The sequence below is a fragment of the Dendrobates tinctorius genome, unplaced genomic scaffold (assembly GCF_039654945.1).
Source record: "Dendrobates tinctorius isolate UK_male_01 unplaced genomic scaffold, ASM3965494v1 ptg000383l, whole genome shotgun sequence".
NCBI lineage: Eukaryota > Metazoa > Chordata > Amphibia > Anura > Dendrobatidae > Dendrobates > Dendrobates tinctorius.
The window spans coordinates 3,984,461-4,007,701 of record NW_027362049.1 but is presented as its reverse complement, the minus strand read 5'-3'; the positions used below and the strand labels follow the sequence as shown (position 1 = coordinate 4,007,701).

The following is a 23,241-nucleotide window of genomic DNA, read 5'->3' as shown; positions in this document are numbered from 1 at the left end:
GGATCTTAGCGCATGTGCAGTTGCATGATTACATATTGGTGCATGCGCAATAAATCATCTGTACATGTGAATTAGAATTCCGGGATATTACATCATGAACCTGCGCAGTACGTAGAATGTGGGGCTATATTTTTCATTGGCTGATGATCACCTCTGCTTACAACTTGTGTGGCGCATGCGCAATGAACCATCTCTGCATGTTTAGTGTGTATTTTCCATCCGGATATCACATCACGTGCATGCGCAGTTTATGGGATGCCGTACATGGGACCATAACTTCCTGTCTTACTGCTGACCAGTTGGTATGAATTCAATGATTATTAACTTGATTATCATTAGATATGAGCTCATTCATTACCCATAGATTAACTTACGTTGAGGAAGACACATTAGGTGTCGATACACATGGGTCCATGCTTCCTTTTCAGCCGGTTCCTTGCATGTGGTTTAACCTCTTTACCCCCAAGGGTGGTTTGCACGTTCATGACCGGGCCAATTTTTACAATTCTGAAAGGTAATAACTCTGAAACGCTTTCATGGATCCCGGTGATTCTGACATTGTTTTCTCGTGACATATTGTACTTCATGTTAGTGGTAAAATTTCATTGATATAACTTGCATTTATTTGTGAAAAAAATGGAAATTTGGCGGTAAATTTTGAAAATGTCACAATTTTTCAGCTTTGAATTTTTATGCCCTTAAATCACAGAGATATGGCACACAAAAAACTTAATAAGTAACATTTCACATATGTTTACTTTATATCAGCACAATTTTGGAACCAAAATTTTTTTTGTTAGGAAGTTATAAGGGTTAAAATTTGACCAGCGATTTCTCATTTTTGCAACACCTTTTTATTTTTACGGACCACATCTGTTATGATTGAGTCACCGTAGGAGGCAAAAACAGAAATGCTAGCTAAGTCCAGAAAACCAGAGAGGTTGGCAGCTATCGGATTGCAGACCCCTGATCCTATCCACAACAACTAACAGTAGCCGTGGGGGGTTCCTACGATGCCCTAGACCCCTCGATCACAGCCGGAGAATTACATAGGCCTAAAGAAAGAAAGGGAAATCTAAACTGCCCCAGAGCAGACCCCAAAGCAATAGGCAGCCCCCAACATATAATGACGGTGAAGCAAGATGAAAACACTAACACAGACAGAAAGATAGACGGGGCCCAAGCTAACTAGATAGGAAAGGACAGGAAGGCTGCTGTCTGCAATCTGTGAAAAACCCTATGAAAATAAGAGCCAACAGACTGACAGTGAAAAAGGCCCTGAAGACGCTAGGCTTCAAAAAAGCTATGTCAGTACTCAGGAATATTCTGAAGACAGAGCAACCGGCAAAAGGAGATTCAGCTCACCCCAGCAGGGAATGGCAGAATCCAGAAAAGCAAGGAAACCAAAAACAAAATACAAATGCTAACAGGCAAAGCAGAAAACTTAGCTTTAGAGGAGCAGGAATCAGACTGGTGTCCTAGAAGTCCACAGAGAAATCACCCGCAGGGCAGAAAGGCGTCGGCTGCCTTATATCCAGTCCGTGACTCCACTCAGCCAGTCATCCTCATTAGGCTCAGGTGCCTGATAATCAGGCTCATTACCTTCCTTTACCAGAATAGGGAGTTCACCAGACCTCAGGGGAAGGGGAAAATGAACTCACAACACACATCACATTTGAAGTCACTTTGAGGGGTCTATATGATAGAAAATACCCAAAAGCAACACCATTCTAAAAACTGCACCCTTCAGGGTGCTCAAAACCACATTCAAGAAGTTTATTAACCCTTCAGGTGCTTAACAGGAATATTTTGAATGTCTAAAAAAAAAGAGCTCAGAAGGGAAGGAGCGCCGTTTAACTTTTTCAATTAAAAATTGGCTGGAATTCAGATCGGATGCCATGTCACGTTTGGAGAGCCCCTGATATGCCAAAACAGTGGAAACCCCCCACAAATGACACCATTTTAGAAACTAGACCCCCCCAAGGAACTTATCTAGATGTGTGGTGAGAACTTTGAACCTCCCAGGACTTCACAGAAGTTTATAACGTACAGCTGTAAAATTAAAAAATCACATTTTTTCCAAAAAAATGATCTTTTCACCCCCAATTTTTATTTTCCCAACGGTAACAGGACCCTAAAAGTTATTGTGCAATTTGTCCTGAGTACGCTGATACCCCACGTGAGGGTAAACCACTATTTGGGCGCATGACAGAGCTCGGAAGGGAAGCAGCACCATTTGACTTTTTTGGCAGGAATTGGGATCGGACACAATGCCGCGTTTGGAAAGCCCCTGATGTGCCTAAACAGTGGAAACCCAGCACAAGTGACCCCATTTTGGAAATCTAGACCCCAAGGAACTTATCTAGATGTGTGGTGAACACTTTGAACCCCCAAGTGCTTTACAGAAGTTTATAACGCCCGGGCGTGAAAATAAAAAAATCATATTTTTTTCCACAACAATGGAAACAGGAGAAACAGGAGAAATTGGACCCCAAAAGTTGTTTTGCAATTAATCCTTAGTAGGCCGATACCCCATATGTGGGGGTAAAACACTGTTTGGGCGCATGGCAGAGCTTGGAAGGGAAGGAGCACCATTTGACTTTTTCAGCGCAGAATTGGCTGGAATTGAGATCAGACACCATGTTGCGTTTGGAGAGCACCTGATGTGCCCAAACAGTGGAAACTCCCCAATTCTAACTCCAACCCTAACCCCAACACACACCTAACCCTAATGGGAAAATAGAAATAGATACAATTATTTTTTTAATTTTATTATTTTTCCCTAACTAAGGGGGTGATAAAGGGGGGTTTGATTTACTATTTATGGTGGGTTTTTATGTTTGGCAGCTGTCACACGCTAAAAGACGCTTTTTATTGTAAAAATACACTCACTGGCCACTTTATTAGGTACACCTGTCCAACTGTGTGTTAAGACTTAATTTCTAATCAGCCAATCACATGGCGGCAACTCAGTGCATTTAGGCATGTAGACATGGTCAAGACAATCTCCTGCAGTTCAAACCGATCATCAGTATGGGGAAGAAAGGTGATTTGAGTGCCTTTGAACGTGGCATGATTGTTGGTGCCAGAAGGGCTGGTCTGAGTATTTCAGAAACTGCTGATCTACTGGGATTTTCACGCACAACCATCTCTAGGGTTTACAGAGAATGGTCCGAAAAAGAAAAAAAATCCAGTGAGCGGCAGTTCTGTGGCCGGAAATGCCTTGTTGATGCCAGAGGTCAGAGGAGAATGGGCATACTGGTTCGAGCTGATAGAAAGGCAACAGTGACTCAAATTGCCACCCGTTACAACCAAGGTAGGCAGAAGAGCATCTCTGAACGCACAGTGCGTCGAACTTTGAGGCAGATGGGCTACAGCAGCAGAAGACCACACTGGGTACCACTCCTCTCAGCTAAGAACAGGCATCTGATGGCTACTTTCAGCAGGATAATGCGCCATGTCATAAAGCTCGAATCATCTCAGATTGGTTTCTTGAACATGACAATGAGTTCACTGTACTCAAATGGCCTCCTCAGTCACCAGATCTCAATCCAATAGAGCATCTTTGGGATGTGGTGGAACGGGAGATTCGCATCAGGGATGTGCAGCCGACAAATCTGCGCCAACTGTGTGATGCCATCATGTCAATATGGTCCAAAATCTCTGAGGAATGCTTCCAGCACCTTGTTGAATCTCTGCCACGAAGAATTGAGGCAGTTCTGAAGGCCAAAGGGGGTCCAACCCGTGACTAGCATGGTGTACCTAATAAAGTGGCCAGTGAGTGTAGTTTTTGCATCACCACATTTTGAGAGCTATAATTTTTACATATTTTGACCCACCGAGTCACATGAGGTCTTATTTTTTGTGGGACAAGTTGACTTTTTCATTGGTACCATTTTTGCGCACGTGACATTTTTGATCGCTTTTTATTCCGATTTTTGGGACGCAGAATGAACAAAAACCAGCATTTCAAGAATTTCTTTTGGGGGGTGCATTTACACCGTTCCACATGCGGTAAAATTGATAAGGCGGTTTTATTCTTCGGGTCAGTACGATTACAGCAATATCTCATTTATGTATTTTTTATGTTTTGGCGCTTTTATGCAATGAAAACAATTTTATATAAAAAATAATTATTTTGCATCGCTTTATTCTGTGAGCTATTACTTTATTTTTTCGCTGATGACGCTGTGTGGCAGCTTGTTTTTTGCTGGACAAGATGACGTTTTCAGCGGTACCATGTTTATTTATATCCATCTTTTTGATCGCGCGTTATTGCACTTTTTGTTCGGCGGTATGATAATAAAGCATTATTTTTGCTTTGGTTTTTATTTTTATTTTTTAAGCGGTTCGCTAAAGGGGTTAACTAATGGGACAGTTTTATAGGTCGGGTCGTTACAGACGCGGCGATACTAAATATGTGTACTTTTATTGTTTTGTTTTTTTATTTCCAAAAAATGAATTTATTAGGGAATATATTTTTTTTTTTTAGCTTTATAACATTGTCCCAGGGGGACATCACTGTCATGTGTCAGATCGTTGATCTGACACATCACAGAGCGCTGCGCTCTGCAGGCAGTGAGGAAGCTGGCTCCCTGCAGGCCCCCGAAGGTCCCCGCTGCCATATTGGATCCTGGGACCTGCAGGGAAGGAGGCCCCCGCAGTAGCTCTGCACATCGCACTGCACTGGGGGTCTCAGGGAAGCACGGAGGGAGCCCCCTCCCTGCCGATGCTTCCCTAAACCCCCGGTACACTGCGATCGTTTGATCGCAGTGTGCCAGGGGTTAGCGTGTCGGGGGCAGTCCGTGACTGCCCCTGACACATAGTGTCGGGTGTCAGCTGTGATAATCAGCTGACACCCGGCCGCGATCAGCGGTGGTCCCCCGTGAGCATCGCTGATCGCTATGTGGTTCAGTGGTTAGCGCTGCAGCCTTGCAGCGCTGGGGTCCTGGGTTCGAATCCCACCAAGGACAACATCTGCAAGGAGTTTGTATGTTCTCCCCGTGTTTGCGTGGGTTTCCTCCGGGCACTCCGGTTTCCTCCCACACTCCAAAGACATACTGATAGGGAATTCAGATTGTGAGCCCCATCGGGGACAGTGATGAAATGTGTGCAAAACTGTAAAGCGCTGCGGAATATGTTAGCGCTATATAAAAATAAAGATTATTATTATGACGTACTATCCCATCCATGGGCATAGGGTCCCGGGTCCCATGGATGTTATAGTATGTCAGATGTCAGGAAGGGGTTAAACTTATTTACTGGTATCTGCTGTATTGTTCCACCATGTGAGTGGATGGGGATTACTCACTTTGCAGGTCTTTGAGGTAAACACTGGCACTCTCAGGGTTAAAATGAAACTATTCAGTTCCATCAGCCATTTCACTGTCTATTAAACATCCAGCTTTAACACATGAATACAGTTTCACACTGACCCCGGTCAGTATAACACAGACGCCTGTCCGTTATCTGCTGGTGTCAGCCACACAGGTTCTCAGATCCCGCTTATCCTCAGAGGTATCAAAATACAGTCTTTTCCTGAAACATACTTCTCACTGACCCCGGTCAGTATAACACATGGTTGTCAAGACCGTTACCTTTTGGATCGACCACACAGGTTCTCGGATTCATCTTGTCCTCAGAGGCATCCAATAAATGTCCTTTCACACACAGTCTCTTTCTGACCCCGGTCAGTATCACATGGTTTTCAAGACCATTACCTGTTGGCGACGCAGGTTCCCGGATCCCTCTTATCCACAGAGGTATCCTGTAAGCATTTCTCTGACACCGGTCAGTATCATACGGTTTTCAAGACCGTCCGCTCCTTTTGGCTCAAAGTCGCCGGCACGGCTTCCCCAAGCAATGCGACGTCCGAGCCTGGAACATGGGAGCTCTGTCTTGGCTGACAGACTCCAACACACTCTCCTCCACATGTGCAACACACCTTCCTTATCTAGCTGTAACCACTCTCAGTTACCTACCACATGGCTAGTCACATGATCATGACCTCATAATAGGTTCTGCAGATTCACAACCACACACATATCTTCAGACAAAATGGGGTACAGTGAACCCCCTCACCACAGTGTGTGGTACATGGGTAGTCAGACCCTTCCAACTCTCATAGCTACCCGTAGCCCAGACCCAAATGTGAACAACAACTACTTAAGAATCTAGATACACTTAAGAAAAACACTCCGGGCTACATCACAGGGAGCTGCCATTCCTGTGATACATAACTTCCATTAACAACTTGACCACCAGTCACACCACACTGCTCAAACTCTAAAATCTTTTTCCTTCCCTGTCTTACCCATGGTTTTTACTAAGATTCCTTATTTTGTGCCTGTGTATCACTCTTCCCCTCCCTTTCACCTAGCATATGTTCATTGTTTGTATTGTGCTGACAGCATATGTATATAAGCATATAGAGCACTGCAGAATTCTGCTCTACCCTCAACAGGGCAGAGCAATGCGCCTGCGCCAGAGCCATTACAGGACGGGAGTAGAAGACTTCATCGCATGAAGGGAGGCGCCGGACCAGACCACAACACCCATCGAACTGGACCGCTCACCTCGGTGAGTATAATATAACGTGATTTTCTTCTCTTTCAGATTACATCGGGGGCTTATCTACAGCATTACAGAATGCTGTAGATAAGCCCCTGATGTCAATGCCAGCAGCTAATAGGGCAAAAAAAGGGTGACAGATTCCCTTTAACTTAATATCTTGTTGCACAACCTTTTGAGGCAATTACTGCAATCAAAAGATTCCTGTAACTGTCAATGAGACTTCTGTACCTCTTGGCAGGTATTTTGGCCCAATCCTCAAGAGCAAACTGCTCCAGTTGTCTCGTGTTTGAAGGTTGCCTTTTTCAAACTGCATGTTTCAGCTCTTTCCAATGATGCTCAATAGGATTTAGGTCAGGGCTCATAGAAGGCCATTACAGAATAGTCCAATGTTTTCCTCTTAGCCATTCTTGGGTGTTTTAGCTGTGTGTTTTGGGTCATTATCCTGTTGCAAGACCTATGACCTGCGACTGAGGCCAAGCTTTCCGACACTGGGCAGCAAATTTCTCTCTAGAATCCCTTGATAGTCTAGAGATTTCATTGTACCCTGTACAGATTCTAGACACCCTGTGCCAGATGCAGCAAAGCAGCTCCAGAACATAACAGAGCCTCCTCCATGTGTAAGGGGGGACAAGACTATAGTCATGGACAGAGACACTAAAGTATTAGTGTCCCGGCCTTCCCTCACAGAGAATTGCATTTCACTGTTCAGCATACCCACGTCTCCAGGTTTGGGTCCCCCTGGGCACTTCCCAAGTGGTGATGGCCCTTCTCCGAGGTGACTCCCAGTAATTGAGACACAGTCCATAGTAACTTGAACGGTTTATTGATAACTTCACACAATATATCCACAGTTGGCACATAATAGGAGACACATTCTTCTTTACTTGCTTCCTCAGCTCTCCCTAGTTTGCTGACACTTCTACACGGCACACATCCAGGCAGGACCATCTTAGACTGCTTCCCAGTTTCTTCCTGGCCTAACCTCACCATGATGACAATTCCTTCTACCTGTTTCACCCCAGACTTGAAATCATCTGCCACCTGGTTTGGCTGCCTCTAGAAAAGCATTCAACCCATCTGTACCATTCCCTGTAAAGCTTCAACTTCCTTCTGTTCCTCACTCCAACCGACTCCCACCCTAAAAGTGTCCGCCCAGGCTATGAGTCACCACATCTTTTCTCTACTGTACTGGCCCACTGTATTGATGTCCAGTGACCGTGGATAACATGGGCTGTCGCTGCTTAACGTTACGTGGCTGCCGACCCGTCCTGGGCCTATAGTCCATGTGGACAGTTCGGGCACCCTGGCCCCGTCTGCTCTAACGTCCTTTGTAACCTAGCCTTAACTCCCGGCAGCCCCTCATATTATATTAACCCTACACTAAACCTATTTACTGACTACAACTAGCGTGTGCTAGGATGCCCCCATCTAGAGGCCATACCCATGCATTACAATTGCCCTATATTTATATTGTGCAAAGCAATGAGCATATAATATTAATGGTAATTCATTTAAGATGTAGCAGTACCAATTGCATATACAGTGGTAATACACTAGAAGTGTAGCAGAATATGGAAAAAAATTCCAGCATCCAGATCAGTAATTAGATTAAAAAAATTTTAGATTATAGAAGAAAACGTAATAACATTCACCCTTCCATTCTCAAACGCAGAGATAATAGGGTAAGCTTTTCCTCAACGGATATGGATAATACGGATGTTAATACTGACACTTCTGATACTGAGAATTTACCATCTAACAGTTCCATGTGTGCACGGGATGTGGGGCAGCGGATTTCACAAAGCAGTAGTTTTTCAAAAAACTGTTCAGGAAAAAGAAACGTCAGAGGAGATCAGGGAGGAAACACTCCCATCATAAGAGAATTCAGGAGATCAGAGCGGAACAAGCATGCTTAGATACAACTGATAATTTTACAGTCCTGAACCTTTCTGCATCGATTTTATCGAATGATCAAATTAATATCCTTGAAAGGGGTCTTAATTTTGTGCCTACAGCGAAAATGGACTTATTCAACACTATGCTTGATGTTAATCACTTTATGAGAAGATTGACTCTTAGGAGACATTTTTTTGCAGAAGATGTGGAACGTGAAAAAACTTCCAATATCAATGATGAATATGTTGATAAAGTTCCTGAGGAATTTATGCCTACTTCTTTCCAGGAGCAAGTTACCCTAAAGAATTTGAGGGACTTGTCTGAATCTGGTTCTAAGTTAATGTATTTAACTGATGTTAATTTTTCCTCTAGAGTCCCTAATCCTAGATATTATCCTGAGCAGTCAAAATTGCAAGTTATGGATGATTTTCAATTTCTTGTTGAGGATGAACTTATGAAAATCTATAATGCTAATCAGAATGGTCGTTCTAACATTTCTCGTACTGAGAAACAGGCACTTGATTTGTTATCTGCTAATGTCAATATCGTGGTAAGAAATTCTGACAAGGGGGGATCTGTGACCATATTAGATACTGGGCTGTATGAAAGAGAGGTGAGGGCTATGCTTTTTAATAGTGAGGTATACAAGGGAATTAATTATAACCCTACAGATAACATCAGAATGGAATTACAGGAATTGTTACATAGGGGTTTTAGTTTGGGAATTATTAATCAAAAACAATGTGAATTTTTCTGTCCTTTATATCCCAGAGTTCCTTTGTTACATGCACTTCCAAAAGTTCATAAGGAGGTTTTTCCACCTTTGTTCCGTCCTATCATATCGGGCATAGGATCTCTTAATGAAAATTTGTCAGAATGGTTGGATGCAAGATTAAAACCTCTAGCCACTATTTCACCTAGCTATGTGCAGGATTCCAAGCATGTTCTTAGTATTTTTTCTCAGGTGGAATGGCGAAGTTCCTTTTGTTGGCTCACTTGTGATGCACAAAGTTTGTACACTTCCATCCCACACGATTTGGCTATTTTGGCTCTTACTACTTATTTACAGAAATACAGTAATTTTTCAGAAGATTTACAGATGTACAGTATTTGATTGAAGTGACCTATTTTTTGTTAAAAAACAATTTTTTTTCTTTTTTGGATGATCTTTATTTACAGGTGCAAGGCTGTTCCATGGGTTCCAAGTTTTCACCGTCTCTTGCTAATATTTTTATGGCCTGGTGGGAGGAGGAGTATATTTTTTCTGAAAAAAATCCTTTTTCTTCTGATATTTTTCTTTTTTTGAGATTTATTGATGATGTTAAAATTGTGTGGGATGGTGATGTATTTAATATTGAGAATTTCATGTTCTATATTAATAATAATCCATGCAATATACGTTTCACATATCAATTTGATGCCAAGACAATTTCGTTTTTGGATATTCTTTTGTCGGAAAATTTGGAAGAAAGAAAGATTGATTGTGATATTTTTAGAAAACCTACGGCAGGCAATTCACTGTTACACGCAACTAGCTGCCATCCACGTCATGTTATAGCCAATATACCTACAGGGGAGTTTGTAAGAGCAAAAAGAACATGTACCACGCCTAATTTATACGATAAACAATGTGAGATCATTGGTAAACGTTTTATAAAGAGGGGTTATACTAAGGTAGACATTCAGAAAGCTAAGCATAGAACGGATGAAAAAAGTAGAGAGGATTATTTGCAGAAGGAAAGCAGAAAAACACTAAATCCTGTGGAGGGTCGGTCACCTATTGTTTTTTCAACTCATTTTAGTACTGACTACTACAGGATTGTTCATATTATTAAAAAATTCCTCCCTATTTTGTATGTTGATGATACATTAAAGAATATACTGAAGGATGGGATTAGATTTGTTTCAAGGAGGAATAAAACTATTGCTAATAAGGTATCTCCAAGTGATCATACTAGTGTCAATAGACATGCTAATAAATTTTTTTCAGACAGTTCAGCAAGTATAACTAATTGGTTACCCATTTGTGGATCTTTTAAATGTGCTCAGAAAAACTGTGGGCTATGTAGGTTTATGTGGAACACAGAAAAAATAGTATCTTCTGTTAATGGAAAGGAATTTAAAATAAAATCTTTTTTGAACTGTGGTTCTACTGGTGTGATCTATGTCATAACATGCGTGGATTGTAATATTCAGTATGTGGGAAATACTTCACGCACCTTGAGACGTCGTATTTCCGAGCACGTTTATGACGTAGGTCACACTACCACACGCAGTTTGTCTGCTGCTTCTCGACATTTTTTGCATATACATAAAGGAGATCTCAGCAACTTTAGGGTTAATGCCATAGAGAAGGTGCAGACAAAAAGGGTAGGTGGAAATTTAAATGATTTATTATTACGCCGAGAGGCAAAATGGATGTTATTGTTACAAAGCAGAGTTCCAACGGGTATGAATATTAGGAATGAGATTTTGAGTGTTTTGTAAGTGTGATTTTGACTTACTACCTCCCATTAATCAGCTGGCTATGTTTAGTCTTGATTGTTCCTTGACTTCCTTTGTTTCCCTTTATAAGCATGTGTTCAGATGTATTATGTGTTGTCTTAGAATAAGGACTGGTTTTTTGTCCGAAACGCGTCCAGCTACACGTCCTGATGCGTCTCTTATCATGATGGAGAATCTTATGATTTTTTTAAATTTTGGAATAAAGGAATAAAAAATTTTTTAATCTAATTACTGATCTGGATGCTGAAATTTTTTTTTCCATATTACGCTTTGCTGCAGAGGGATCCTGTTTCCACATTCCGTGCACCGATCGGACTTGTAGCTGTCTTCTTTGGGGTGAGCTGAAGAAATTTTCTTTTTTTACCTTACTAGAAGTGTAGCAGTACCACGAAATAACATTTACATACCACGAGCGACAACATTTTTCTGTCCCCTTACACATGTTTCACAGTAGGGACAGTGTTCTCTTGATGTGCTTCATTTTTCCGTCTGTGAGCGTAGAGCTGATGTGCCTCGCCCAAAAGTTCAATTTTTGTCTCATCTGTCTGTAGGTAGGGGCAACCGACGGGGGTGGTCCGTTACTGGCCAGAGACGGAGACAGAATTTGTGTCCAACAGGTCCATTTTTATTGCCGCCCTCCTGACGACCACAGCAATACACCACAGCAGCTTCACACTTCTTCGTACACAGGCCCGGGCACCTTCTCTTTCCTTTCCTGTAGTCGTGGCGTCCCTCGTGGCTCTATTCGCTGTGGCTGCTCTAGGCCTATCTACCACAGCGCTTCACCAGTCTGAGTACGTCGTCCGTTTGGTACCCCCAGCCTGTCTCTTTCTGCGGCTTCTGTAGTTTGGGCCACTCCCCGTGACCATCTCCACTCTCAGTCCCCTCTGGAGCTTCTTTCCTGTCTTTTCCCCTCAGCAGATCTTCCTGTCTCCTGTGCTCCTCTAGCTGACTCCCTATTCCACAACCTTCTCTCTACCTTTTATATCCTTTCTGTTCTGGTAACCCCGCCCACCATGACTTGACAGTTTCTTTAGCCAATGGCTGATGTTTAGTCCTATCCTCACACTCTCCACTGCCCTCTTGTGGTCAAACTCCAATATTACACTCTTTATCTTTATCTCCAGCTGTTTCCCATCTTTCACTATAACAGTTCACCTACAATACACTACACCTTTGCCCTCCTACTGCAGACAGCTCCGTACGTCAGTCCACCTTCCCTACATGTCCATAGGACATTCTCCCAGAAGGTTTGTGGCTTGTCAACATGTAGTTTGGAAAATTCCAGTCTGGTTTTTTTATGACTTTTTTTTTTTTCATCAATGGTGTCCTCCTTGGTCGTCTGCAATGGAGTTCACTTTGTCTCATACAATGACGGATGGTACGATCTGACACGGATGTTCCTTTTTCTTGAAGTTCACCTTTAATCTGTTTAGAAGGTTTTCTGGGCTCTTTTCTTGCTAATCGTATTATCTGTTCTGTGATTTGTCTTCAATTTTCCTCCTGTGGCCACGTCCAGGGTGGTTAGCTACAGTCCGATGGAGCTTAAATTTCTGAATAATATTTGCAACTGTAGTCACAGGAACATCAAGCTGCTTGGAGATGGTCTTATAACTTTTATCTTTAACATGTTTGTCTATAATTTTATTTCTAATCTCCTGAGACAACTCTTTCCTTCGCTTCCTCTGGTCCATGTTGAGTGTGATGCACACCATGTCACCAGACTGCACAGTGAGTATCTGCAGCCCTCTATACAGGCCCACTCACTGATTCCAAGATTGTAGACGCCTGTGATGATAATTAGTGGACACACCTTGATTTAACATGTCCCTTTTGTCACATTATTTTCAGGGGTACCATCATTTCTGTCCTGGTTATTTATTTATTTTTTTAATTCTGTGGAAGCATGGTTGAAAAGCAATGTCTGACTTTCATTTGATCATTTTCACAAATTTTTGATTTATTACTTTTGTCAGATTCAAGTTATTTCTGTGACCATTGTGGGCTTTTCTGTCATTAACCCCTTTCTGCCATATGACATGCTATCCTGTCCATGTGCCTTGGGACTTAATCCCCAAGGATGGGATAATACGTCATAGCGATCAGCGGCGCTCACGGGGTGAGCGCTGCTGATCACGGCCGGGTGTCAGCTGATTATCACAGCTGACACCTGGCACTATGTGTCTGGGGCGGTCACGGACCGCCCCCGACACATTAACCCCTGGCACACATCTTATAGTGATGTCCCCCTGGGACAATGTAATAAAGTTAAAAAAAAGTGTAAAAATAATTTATAAAAAAATCGCTAAATATTCCCCAATAAATTCATTTTTTTGGAAATAAAAAAAACAATAAAAGTACGCATTTAGTATCGCTGCGTCTGTAACGACCCGCCCTATAAAACTGTCCCACTAGTTAACCCCTTAAGTTAACCCCTTTAAAAAAAAGCAAAAAACAATTCTTGATCATCATACCGCCGAAAAAAAGTGCAATAACGCGTGATCAAAATACGTACATAAATAACCATGGTACCGCTGAAAACATTATCTTGTACTGCAAAAAACGAGCTGCCATACAGCTCCATCAGCAAAAAAATAAAAAAGTTATAGCTCGCAGAATAAAGCGATGCAAAAATAATTATTTTTTATATAAAATAGTTTTCATTGCATAAAAGCGCCAAAACATAAAAAAAGACATAAAAAATGAGGTATCGCTGTAATCGCACTGACCCGAAGAATAAAACCGCTTTATCAATTTTACCACACGCGGAATGGTGTAAACATACCCCCCAAAATAAATTCTTGAAATGCTGGTTTGTGTTCATTCTGCGTCCCAAAAATCGGAATAAAAAGGGATCAAAAAATGTCACGTGCCCGAAAATGGTACCAATGAAAACATCAACTCGTCCCGCAAAAAACAAGACCTTCACATGACTCGGTGAGTCAACATATGGAAAAATTATAGCTCTCAAAATGTGGTGATGCAAACACTATTTTTACAATAAAAAGCGTCTTTTAGCCCGTGACAGCTGCCAAACATAAAAACTTGCCACAAATAGTAAATCAAATCCCCCTTTATCACCCCCTTAATTAGGGAAAAATAATACATTTTTTAAAAATGTTATTTATTTCCATTTTCCCATTAGGGCTAGGGTTAGGGCTGAGATTAGGGTTAGGGGTGTGTTGGGGTTAGGGCTGGAGTTAGAATTAGGGGTTTTCCACTGTTTTGGCACATCAGGGGCTTTCCAAACGCGACATGGCATCGGATCTCAATTCCATCCAAAAAAGTCAAATGGCGCTGCTTCCCTTCTGAGCTCTGCCATGCGCCCAAATAGTCGTTTACACCCACATATGGGGTATCAGCGTACTCAGGACAAATTGCACAATAACTTTTGGGGTCCTGGCACTTTGGCATGGGATATTACAGGGACTTTGCAAATAGTAATCATTTTGAATAAATATTGATTATTATATCATTTGTTTATATACTGTTACCTTATGGCCGATAGGAATATGAGTATTGCACTTATTGTGGATCAATTTTTGTAGTCCATTTGTCTGCACGCGTTTTTAAAAATTCTTTTTTTTTTCTCTCTAATAAAAATTTGTTACTATTTGGTGATCCTTTAGTTTGTGCATATATCCTTTTTCTATTTGTGTATGACTTAGTTGATATGCATTAAGGTGATCTTGCTTATATAGTCTTTGATTGTGCCCGTTTACACTTGTCCATTTTTCTAGTTATCCTATTATGTAATAGTTATGCAGTCATGGCCGAAAAGGTTGGTGCCCTTGAAATTGTTCCAGAAAACAAAGTATTACTCCTGTTTTGCTATACACATTTATTTCATTTGTGCTTATTGGAACAAGACAAAAAAAAAACAGTGAAAAAAGGCAAACTGGACATAATTTCACACAAAGATCAAAAAATGGCCTGGACAAAATTGCTGTCACTTCTCCAAATTTATGGGTAAACAACTTTGTTTAACGCATATGGTGTTTGCTCAAGCTCACCTGTTGAAAGTAACGTGTGGGCAATATGAAAATCACACCTGAAGCAAGATAAAAAGTGGAGAAGTTGTCTCAATCTTTGCATTGTGTGTCTGAGTGTGCCACATAAAGCAAAGAACAGAAAGGGAAAAGAACTGTCTGACCAAAATTAGTGAAAAATATCAACAATCTCAAGGTTACAAGTCCATCTTCTGAGATCTTAATGTTCCTTTGTTCATGGTGTGTAACATAATCAAGAAGTTTACAACCCATGGCACTGTAGCTAATCTACCTGGACTTGGACGGCAAAGAAAAATTGATGAATGGTTGCAATGCAGGATAGTACAGATGGTGGATAAGCAGCCCCAATCAAGTTCCAAAGAAATTCAAGCTGTCCTGCAGGTTCAGGGTGCATCAGTGTCAGTGTGAGCAGGTGCTGAGATGCAGCATGCAGGGATTGCAGAGCACTATGGTTTAGCAATATTATTTATTCTTTTAACAGTAAGGCTTCAAGTCATCTCCTTGCAGGGAGTTAATAAGCAGTGGCAGAGAATTATTGGAACAACGGGGGTTAAACGAAATATGCAAAATGAGCGTGACAGTCTAATCTTCAAGCAACACTTATTGTAGCTCCTGGTGGGGTCCTTAGGCCACAGTCCGATGGGGGTAGTAATAGATGGGGTCCAAGGTTAGCTATCTGTCTTCTGGCAGCAGCGGGCCGTCTCTGGTTTTACCCACTGAGCCCCTAGTCCATAAACCCTCGCAATCAAAGCTGGAAAAGCTGCAGAAGTCTCTGTACTGACCGTGGGGTGATGCATGCTAACCAGCAAATAAACCACACTTCAATGTCCTGTAACTGGCCCATGCTTTTCTGCACGCGTGTGCTCTAATGTTTAGCTGGGCGCTAGGCGCTTCCCACACTCACTGTCCCGCTGGAGCGCTCAGGGGATCTCGGACGCAGTATGTCGCGGCGCTGCTGCTCTGAGCCGAGAGCACGCTTCTCTCTGCCTTGCACTCTCTCTGACGGCGGGAAACTACCGGCTGCTTCGTGTGCTTTCTGCTCTGTCCTGCCTCTTAACATGCCCCCTCTTCCCAGGTCATTGGGTTTGTCTGGTCCCCTATTCCTTCCCCCGGGCAATATGGGGCGCAGCCCCGACAGTTCCAGACCCAGCTCAGCGCAGGTACCTGCAGCCTGGTCTTCCTCCTTACATCAGTGCGAACTATCTGTTGACATTTCAATGAAATTAAAGGCTATGGCAGGAGACCCAAGAGGACCCCACTGCTGACACAAACATAAAAAAAGCTAGATGCAAGTTTGCCACAATTTACATGAGTAAGGCTGGTTTCACACTAGTGTTTTATCGCGCAGCGCATCGTGCGCTATCTGTCGCACGCACAATGTTCCCCTATCTCTAACATGGCGTGCGCAGTGTTTAGCGATTGCATGTGCTCATCAGCATTTGCGTGAGCTGCGCATTTTCCAGGTGTGCGTCCAGACACATTTTTTGTTCCGCCCAACATCATTAAAAAAATCACACGTGCGTGCGGTATGCACAAAAAAATAGCATTGCAGTCTATGGGGTCGCTGGCGTGCGCTTGGATGTGCGCACGACAGCGCTTTTTGCGCACACGCGATTTCAGTAAACAATGTCTAGACACTTGTTTAAACCACCCCCTAAACAAGCAACATTGTTTCGGAGGAGTGTAGATAAAACAAGGTGTCTTCAGGGCCACACCACTACAGCCTTGAACATAAGAGCAGCTACAGACAGCCTTGAATAGAAGACCAGACAAGAGCCTTGGATTCAAGCTTCAGCAGCCAAAATGTGAGTATTCTTCAACATAATGTCTGTGTGTCCTGTACAATTTATTATGTACTAATGGTTTTTTTTTTGTTTAAATTTCAGTATGTCTTCTTCTGGATCACCCTATTCCCCATCCCAGCAAGAACTGGCCCAAGCAGATCGTGAGGTGAGGATCTTGCTGCCTTTTGGTAAGTATAGCTGCTGCATCTAGAAATGTGTAATTTTTTTTTCTTTACAGACATCGGACACGGCAAGTGAGGCCAAAGAGCAGCCTGACCAGGAGCAGCCTGGGAGCAGCGTAGCCAAGTCGCGGCGAGGAAAAGTAATGTACGTATATAGTATTTCAATGTACCTTTGTGGTTTTTTTTTTTTTTTTGTCCTGATTTTCATGTTCTATCTTCCTTCTTTTATTTCTATTTTTCTATGTTTTTCATTCTCCAAAATTTCCAAGATTATAATTGTTTTTGTTTGTTCTAGGTTCAACAACGGGATGAAGAAGACGTGTACATTGATAACGACACCCTGATCCGCCTTGCTGAGGAGCGTATCTGTTATGAATGGGTCACCGAGGAGAAAAACCAACACACGCTAAGACTCAGAAAACCAGAGAGGTTGGTAACTATGCAGATTGCAGATCCCCTGATCTTAACACACAACTAGCAGCAGTCATGGAGCGTGCCTACGATGGTCCTGGACGTCTCATGACAACCGGAGAACTAAATAAGCCTAAAGTAAGAAAAGGGAAAACTAACTCCCCCAGAGCAGACCCCAAAGGAAAGACAGCCCCCCACATATATTGACGGTGAAGCAAGATGAAAACACAAACAAAGGCAGAAAAATAGGCTGAGCAAACGATGGGGCCAAACTAACTTGAAAGGACAGGAAAGGAAAGATACTGTCTGCAATTTGCCAAAAAACCTTACCTAAAATAATGTCCAACACTTCTGATAACAAAATTAACCCTGAAGTCACTAGACTTTTCTCCCACTATATCAGCACTCTGAAATATTCTGAGACTGAGCAAAAAAGAGGCCAATCTAATAAAAGGCAAATGGGCAAATACAGATAAATAAGAGAGGAGATTCAGCACAGCCCAGCCGGGCTGGCTGACCACACAATAACTGAGCTGACCAACAAGAGCAAGTGTGAACATTAGCAAAAAACAAACTTAACTTGAGAAGAATGGAGCAGAGCTGAAGTCCAAGACCTGAGAAGCAGATTGAATCACCAGCAACAGGATAGGGTGTCGGCTGTCTTATATCCAGTCTGATACTCCAGAGATCCAATCATTATCCTCCTCGTCAGGTGGCAGACCATTACCAATTAAACTAACCTCACCACCTCCTGTCACCACCAGAGGGAGAACGGAAGGAGAACTCCCAGCTGGTGGAGCAGAAAATGAGCTCATAACACGTATCCCATTGTGGGACAGCCGTGACCAGGTGGCCGCAGCGATGGACGGCTGGGACAGCGCCTCTCCTACTTCAAAAAAGGCGTTCAGTAAGTATAAGCTGCTCTGTGATGCTGCATTGACTCTAGGTCTTGAAAGTACTGGTGTTTGATGCAAGAATCTATGTGATTGCTTTTTGTATAGAATTATTTTGTGATGCCGCATTGACTGTTTGTAAAGTTCACTTAGGTTTGTGTGCTGATAATGATGTTGGCATCAGTGCATTGCATAAAGTTTTATCTTTGCTTTTCCAATAGTGAACAAAGTCCGCACACGTTGGCGCTCGATGAAGGACCGCTTCAACACTGATGTTCGTGCTGAGGGACAGGTTCGCAGTGGTTCAGCGGCAAGGACCAGAAGAAAATATTGATATTATCGCGAGTTGGCGTTCCTGAGACTGGTCCTTGCCACCAGAGCGTAAGTCTAATTTTTTTTTTTTTATTTTTAACCTGTCCTTTTCTATTCCACAGCTGATGCTTCTTGTAAATGCATGATAGTAATGTATTTCCTTTCTTTCCACAGCACCTGGAGCAGCACCCTGCAACCTGTCCCTGGAGCGGCCCTTCATCAGACGACCTTGGACCCGTCCCAGCCATCCGGCAGCCAGGAAGCATCTTGCAGGTCAGCAACACAGACTGCTGGTGACCAGGAAGCTGGTCAATCAGGTGTTCCCCTGTCCCAGGTCTCTGCCACTGGTTATGCGGGCACTACCCGCCAGTGGCAGAGGGCCTTGGACAGGCCTGTCATGCCCGAGTTCATGCACTTGAGCGAGGCCTTTCAGGCCAGCCTCAAGGCGCTATCCGCCAGAGTGGAAAGCGGTTTTTCCCTGATGGAACACTATTTTAACCAGATGGAACACCGCTTCCACTCTGTCGACCAACGCCTTGACCGTCTGGAGGCCGACCTCAACAGACCAGCGCACCATTTTTTCAGTAAAATTGAACAGGGCATGGCGGAACACCTTAGTCCTGACCAACAGCTGAGTGTGTTACAGGCCTGCAACACTGCTTACTTGCAGGCTATGCAGCAGAATCGGTATGTGCAGCAGTCAGTGGTGTCATTTCCAACAGTGCCACCACTGACTCGCTACACCTCACTACCAACTTCTGCTGCATACCACTACATGGCCACCTGCATTCCAAGCCAAGCCGGACACCACTACACCACCCCAAGTCCGAGTGCTGCTGGACACTCCTCTGCCACCACCACTATGGCAAGCACCACCGCACCACCTGCTTGGAGCACCGCCACCACAGAACCTGCTTGGGCCACCGACACCTATTCTCCAGTTCAGAGCACCGCCAACATTTCTCCGTCTAGGAGCACCGACAACACTACTCATCAGCATTCAAGGAGCACCGCCACCACTCCTCATCAAAGGAGCACCTCCACCACTCCTCTTCAAAGGAGCACTGCCACCACTCCTCATCAAAGGAGCACCGCCACCACTCCTCATCAAAGGAGCACCTCCACCACTCCTCTTCAAAGGAGCACTGCCACCACTCCTCTTCAAAGGAGCACTGCCACCACTCCTCTTCAAAGGAGCACTGCCACCACTCCTCATCAAAGGAGCACCGCCACCACTCCTCATCAAAGGAGCACCGCCACCAATTCTCCTCTTAGGAGTCCCGCCAACACTTCTCCTGCTCGGAGCACGGACACGACTTTGTCTCCTAGGATCACCGCCACCGCCACTCCTTTGAGCACCGACATAAGTTTGTCTCCTTCTTGGAGCACCTTCACCGCCGCCACTTCCAGGAGCACCAACACAACTTTGTCTCCTTCCAGGAGCACCTCCACCACAGCATCAGATGGGTGACCCACATTCACCTTTTACAGGTCAACGCCACGGTCCACCAGCTCAAGGCCGTCGAGCAATGTAAGGCGGTCACACGGAGGAAGTTGGTCCAGGCAGGATACTCCTGCACCAAAGAAAATAAAGACTTTTTGTCCATCCACCCTCTCCTCCTAATGTGTCTCAACCTGCCTCCATGTCCATCCCAGAGCTCCCTTCCCCCAGTACTTTCATCGCCCCTTCTCCTAGAACCCCTTCCTCAATTTCCAGCCGCTCCTCGTCTCTCCACACCCCCAAAGTATCCCAATCTTCCCCCAACGTGATTCATAATAAAAAAAAATTTTTCAAAAATAATTGTGCAATTCTGCTTTCAAAAAATATGATTTGATTAATTTGTCTTTTGCCGACTACACACATTGCACCGTACACACACTGCGCCATACACTTAGCGTTTTTGACACCAGATATCTCCATTACTGAGACATGTTTCTTGTGTCAGTCTTGGAGATATGTGTTGCCAAAAAAACAAATCTAGATGACTTGTATTTTCACCACCAGCCTCTTCAGTCTTCTATTGCACAGACTGAATGGAGTCGGGTTCCCAAAGTCCAGTCCTCAAGGCCCACCAACAGATCACGTTTAGAGGAATACCATTTTTCCAGTGATAACTGCTTTACCTGAGCCAAAAAAAGGAAATCCTTAAAACATGATCTGTTGGTGGGCCTTGAGGACTAGAGTTTGGGAACCCTGAAATAGAGGATGGTGTTGAGTGCAAGGCATATCTATTCTTACCTTGCCTATTTTCTTTTATTACCATCTAACTATTTTTGAGACAAGGCAAGGGACTGTAGATAGAACTTGTAAATAACCACATACTCTATTACGTGTGTGCTGAACTAACTGATGACATGATGGTGAAAATAAATGTTATATTTACTTCAACAACACCCTGGCCTTGTATCATGACGATTACACCTGAGTTTTAACCTGCAGCATTGCTTCAGTAGACATATATTTGAAGCAGACTGTAGCGATGCTGCAGTTTAATGTGTCTTCTCCTGCCCATGTGTGATAACTTTGTGAAGTCGTCCTCACTTCAGCATGACACCAGGCCTGGGTATTCTAGAAGTTGTATAAACTTTATTATGCCTCCAGTGTTCTTTCAAAATCAAGCCACAGTGGTGAGCCTACAAATAATATTTATAGTCACATTTAAAGGTGTCATAAAAAGTGAAGGATGCCAGTGCATCCACAAATCACTATTTGTAAAATCGGCCCATGTGACACAAATATTAGTTGTATCATCTCCACCATCGCTGCAAATTGAACACACACTGTAGAGATGATAAAGGTCATACAACTTGTGTGTGTATGTATAGTCACCTGGTCAGGAGTACTAGTAAATTCATGATGCACAAAACACAGCATCATAAATTCACTGGTGCACCTGGCCACTTGATAATAGTATTGGGAGTGTAAAAACACAGAGTGCACTCAGAACAAATATCAAAACAGTTTTTTTATTAACATACCAACAAGAACATTTTTTTACACCATTTGCTCTTGCCATTCCACCCGTCCTATATCTGAGTTGAAGTAGGCCGCAAATTGGTCCCTCATTTGCCCAACTTCAACGGATGACCTGAGAGGGTGCTGAGTAAATTCAGGCAATGGGTTAGGAGTAACATCATCAAGATCTAAGTTCGGGTACTCTCCAGCCATGACAAAATTATGTAGAACCACACAGGCCTTCACTACCTCATCCACTGTTTCCAGTTTCAGATTAATGGCTGTGCCAAGAATGCACCATCTGGAGACAAGTATACCAAAGGCACACTCTACAGTTCTTCTGGCCCTGGTCAGCCTGTAATTAAAAATCTTTTTGTTGTGGTCCAAGTCCTGGCTGGAGTAGGGTTTAAGCAGGTTTTGGCACATCTGGAATGCCTCATCCCAAACCATTACAAAGGGCTGTGGGGGACATTCGGTGTTGGGAAGAGGCATGGGGAAATTGAACTGGTTGCCATGCAACCTCCGGCCCATGTCCGAGTTCTTAAAGGCCTGGGAGTCATTCCCACGACCAAATGCACCAATGTCCACTGCAATAAACATACAGTCTGCATCAGAAATGGCCATGAGTACTGTAGAGAAGTACTTTTTATAGTTGTAGTACTCAGATCCAGTTTTTTTGGCTTGATAATCTGGATGTGTTTCCCATCCACCGCTCTCAAACAGTTGGGGAAATTGCAGACTGACCAGAATTTTTCGGCGATTTCCAACCACTTTTCTGCACTGGGCAGGGGCATGAATTCTGGATAGAGAATGTTCCACAAAGCCTGGCAGGTGTGTGCTACAATTCCAGACAACGTGGATATTCCAATCTGCTACTGGAAGTGGAGTGAAGAGAGGGTCTCTCCAGTAGCCAAGAATCTGGGAAACCAAGAAAAAACAAGTTGTTATTTATGTATATGGATTTTTAAAACACCAAAAATAAACTAAAAAAAAATCATAAAAATACATCTGTAGCCTTTTGTTCACTACATGCCATAAAAAAAATACCGCAGCCTTTTGTTAACTACATGGCAGAACTCAAATTCTGCCAGATTTGGAATAGTACGTCACAACAAAGAAAATTATGCAGGCATTGGTTTCGCAATACTACGTACCATAGTGTAACCAGGAGCCATTCCTCAGGAGTAATCGCACGACGGAGCTGCGTGTCCTGTCTCCGGATGGCTTCTTGGACACGACCAAGCAAATCGTTAAAGGTTTCTTGGGACACCCAGGTACAGTCAGTAAATTTCTCCGGGTTTGCCTGTAGCTCACTGTAGAGGGTGTGGTACGCTCCACGGCTCTCCCGGAGTTCAATAATGGGATATATCCACAAACGCCGCCGCTGCCGTCTTCGCTGCATCTCTCTCTCCCTTTTTTGATAACAAGGAACTGCATAAGCCTGAGCCATCGTGATGTCCATATCCAAGTCAAAGTAAAAACTCTTCCAGCGTAGATCCATGTTTCACAAAAGAAAATGCAAGCAAATGTGAAGAATTCAGCTGTAAGCAGGGTCTATACAGTTGTGGCCAAAAGTATTGACACCCCTGCAATTCTGTCAGATAATACTCAGTTTCTTCCTGAAAATGATTGCAAACACAAATTCTTTGGTATTATTATCATCTTCATTTAATTTGTCTTAAATGAAAAAACACAAAAGAGAATGAAGCAAAAAGCAAA

At 43.3% G+C, this 23,241-nt stretch overlaps 1 long non-coding RNA gene across 1 annotated transcript in view; it reads left to right on the top strand.

Moving 5' to 3' along the window:
• The window catches only part of LOC141075971 (uncharacterized), a 41,847-nt gene that overhangs the window by 14,110 nt on the left and 4,496 nt on the right, over nt 1-23,241 (top strand). Inside the window, exons 2-3 of the long non-coding RNA XR_012227381.1 lie at nt 6,464-6,579; nt 11,254-11,310. This is a non-coding gene — a long non-coding RNA (uncharacterized lncRNA). The remainder of the gene's footprint in view (nt 1-6,463; nt 6,580-11,253; nt 11,311-23,241) is intronic.